The 3,334-nt window shown below is 66.4% G+C and overlaps 2 non-coding genes across 2 annotated transcripts; both read left to right on the top strand.

Annotated features, from left to right (window-relative positions):
• Nucleotides 1-264: 264 nt before the first annotated feature.
• Nucleotides 265-383, top strand: LOC143640613 (5S ribosomal RNA). The gene has a single exon (XR_013155035.1). It is a non-coding gene; the product is annotated as a 5S ribosomal RNA (ribosomal RNA).
• A 2,832-nt stretch (nucleotides 384-3,215) lies between these two features.
• LOC143640617 (5S ribosomal RNA) lies at nucleotides 3,216-3,334 on the top strand. The gene has a single exon (XR_013155039.1). It is a non-coding gene; the product is annotated as a 5S ribosomal RNA (ribosomal RNA).

The raw sequence follows: 3,334 nt of genomic DNA, 5'->3' as shown, positions 1-3,334 counted from the left end.
AGGACCCGAGAGGGAGAGCCGGCCAGTCTCCCAGGACCCCCGCGCCGCCGCATGGACCGAGTCAGGTCGGAGCGAGAAAGCCAGCCTGGAGTTGAGTTGAGGAGCGCTGGGCAGTGCTGGGGCGGGGCGAGGGAGGCCCCCTGGGAACACCCGCTGTGTTGGCCCCCTCCACCGCTGCCCTGCCCTCCCCTGCCCTCCCCTGCCCCTGGTCTGAAGGGTGGAAGCCGGCGCAGGCTCTTGAGGCGTTCCGGGGCAGCCTCCGCCGTCTACGGCCATACCACCCTGAACGCGCCCGATCTCGTCTGATCTCGGAAGCTAAGCAGGGTCGGGCCTGGTTAGTACTTGGATGGGAGACCGCCTGGGAATACCGGGTGCTGTAGGCTTTTGCGCCCCCTTCCCACACGCACTTTTCTTGCGTGGCCCGGAAACAGTGTCCGTGACCGCCTCAGGCCGTGACCCCCGGGCCCGCGGGGGTAGGGCGCAGGGGCAGCCCTGGGCTCCCGGTGTCCCTTCAGGCCTGCGGCCCGCCTCCCGCCTCGCCTCCGGCGCCCAGCGCCCAGCGCCTGCAGTGAGCCACACTGGCCTGGCTCTCTCCAGGGACGCTAGGACACTCCAGGCGACCCGGCGGAGCCGAGCCTGGTCCAGGCCTCGACCAGTCCTGTGCACCCTGACCGACCCCCACCCCCCCCCACCACTCACACTCCCGGATGGGGGGTGGGGAGGCGCACACCTGCTTTTCCCCAGAACACAGGGCCCACCCGCAGGGGCCGCTCCCCACCCGTTCTTGCCACACCAGCAGAGCGTGGCCACCCAGGTCCTGGGAGTGAGAGAGTCCATCCAGCGTCTCTCCCTAGGTCCGTCCCTTGGCAACTCTGCCTCCCTTCCCAACGCCTTCCTCCTGAGGGTCCCAGCCCTGAGTCTGTCTCTTCACCCATCTCTCTCTCTTTCTCTCTCTCTCTCTCTATCTCTGTCTCTCTCTCTCCTCTCTCTCTCTCTCTCTCTCTCTCTCACACACACACACACACACACACTCTGGAAGCAGATGTCTTTCTGTCTATCTCTCTGCTCATCCATCTCTCCTTCACCTTTGTGACTCTACTGGCCTGTGAGGAGGCCTCCTGTCTCCATCTCCCACTCAGTGTGTCTCTTTCCTTGGCCCTTCTGTCTGTCACCCTGTCTCTCTCGCTCTCTCTCTCTCTCTCTCTCTCTCTCTCACACACACACACACACACACACACTCTGGAAGCAGATGTCTTTCTGTCTATCTCTCTGCTCATCCATCTCTCCTTCACCTTTGAGACTCTACTGGCCTGTGAGGAGGCCTCCTGTCTCCATCTCCCACTCAGTGTGTCTCTTTCCTTGGCCCTTCTGTCTGTCACCCTGTCTCTCTCGCTCTCTCTCTCTCTCTCTCTCTCTCTCTCACAAACACACACACACAGACACACACTCACTCCTCTCTTCCCCCTCCCACCCCAGCCACCTCACTCTGGGCTGCAAGTCACCCAGTCCATGGCAGCCTCGAGACTGGGCGGTCACAGGTTCTCTCATCTCCCATCTAACTTCCCGTGGATGTAAGAGTGGATTCCCACATCCCCCTTGAAGTGAGTGCACGTCTTCAGGGTGTGTGCAGGGCAGAGGCTGAGAGAAGGCCCAGGAGGCCACAGGGTCTTAGGAGGCTGCGCTGGGAGCCAAGCAAGAGAGCAGATGTCAAAGGAGGGCAGGTGCTCCGAGAAGAGGAGGAAGCAGCCTTCGGAGCAGGCAAGTGGTTCGGGGCCAGGAGGTTGCCGGGGAGGACCACGTGCCGAGGGGAGCTGAAGGCCAAGGCCGGGCGGTGGGGACAGGGAGGCAGAGGCCCCTTTGTTCGCGGCGAACCCTCCACCTGGAGACGCCTGGCCGCGAGGCAGGGCCTGAAGGCCCGGTGGGCGCGCGACCCCCCGCAACCGCTGCTCCCCCCGGCCCCCCGCAAGGCTTGCGGGTGAGGGGGATTCCGGTCTGGTGAGGCCGTCGACTGGGCTCTGACGGGGTTTGACTCGGAACGCTACTTTCACAGGCGGTCCTTTCCGGGAGCACAGCCCATGGACAAATGGACGGAGGGGTCTCTGCCCTTCCTCAGGGCGGTGCTGTACAGGTCCTGGTCCTTGAGGTGTACAAACAAGGCGCAGAGCCCTCCGACCTTGGCACTCAGTCCGAAGGGAGTCACTCGGGGGTGGGGTAGAGTGTGGTGGGGTGGGGGTGAGGTAGGGTAGGGTGGGGGTGGCGGTGGGGGTGCGGGGCGGCCAAGCGCTGCTGTGCAGAGTGGACAAAGCAGAGTGGATGGGGAACTCAGGGCGAGGCCCGCGCCCCAGCGGCGCACTTCTGAGCCTGGCCCTGTGACTGACTGACTGACTGACTGACTGACTGACTGGGAACCAGCGGGCCACAGCCGGCTCGCCACCCGCTGACCGGTTGTCTGTGGGTCCCTGCGTGTGTTCCTCCTCGGGCCCTCCCTGAGGTTGGCTCCCCGCACAGGTGTTGTGTGTGGCCGGCCGCTCGCCATTGCCCAGTCCCACTGCATTTCCAGCTGGGGCGCTGGGCCTCTGTCAGGGTCTCTGGGGTGTCCGGTGGGGGGCGCGGGGGGCCGGGGTGTCTGCTCCCGTCTTCGCCCCTGGCTCTCTGGGCGCCCGGCTCGGCTCTGCTCGGCTAGGCTAGGCTAGGGTAGCGCGGGCGGCGGCAGCTGGGGATTCTCTGGGGATTCTCGGCCAGGCGAAGGGCTGGGTGGGGTGGCGGTGCGGGTGCCGGGTGCCCGGGGGTCGGGGGTCTTGGGGCTCGGCGAGGAGGGGCAGAGGCCAGGCCAGGCCGGGGCGGGGCTCCCGGTAGGTGGAGCCAGGTGCCCAGGGGCAGAGGTGGAGGCGGGACTCAGCCCCTGTCAGCCCCGCCTAGCCCACTCCACCCCGACCCGATCCGGCCCGGCCGAGGACCCGAGAGGGAGAGCCGGCCAGTCTCCCAGGACCCCCGCGCCGCCGCGGGGACCGAGTCAGGTCGGAGCGAGAAAGCCAGCCTGGAGTTGAGTTGAGGAGCGCTGGGCAGTGCTGGGGCGGGGCGAGGGAGGCCCCCTGGGAACACCCGCTGTGTTGGCCCCCTCCACCGCTGCCCTGCCCTCCCCTGCCCTCCCCTGCCCCTGGCTGAAGGGTGGAAGCCGGCGCAGTCTCTTGAGGCGTTCCGGGGCAGCCTCCGCCGTCTACGGCCATACCACCCTGAACGCGCCCGATCTCCTCTGATCTCGGAAGCTAAGCAGGGTCGGGCCTGGTTAGTACTTGGATGGGAGACCGCCTGGGAATACCGGGTGCTGTAGGCT

The sequence above is a fragment of the Callospermophilus lateralis genome, unplaced genomic scaffold, assembly GCF_048772815.1.
Source record: "Callospermophilus lateralis isolate mCalLat2 unplaced genomic scaffold, mCalLat2.hap1 Scaffold_3695, whole genome shotgun sequence".
Lineage (NCBI taxonomy): Eukaryota > Metazoa > Chordata > Mammalia > Rodentia > Sciuridae > Callospermophilus > Callospermophilus lateralis.
This window is presented reverse-complemented; position numbering and strand designations above follow the sequence as displayed.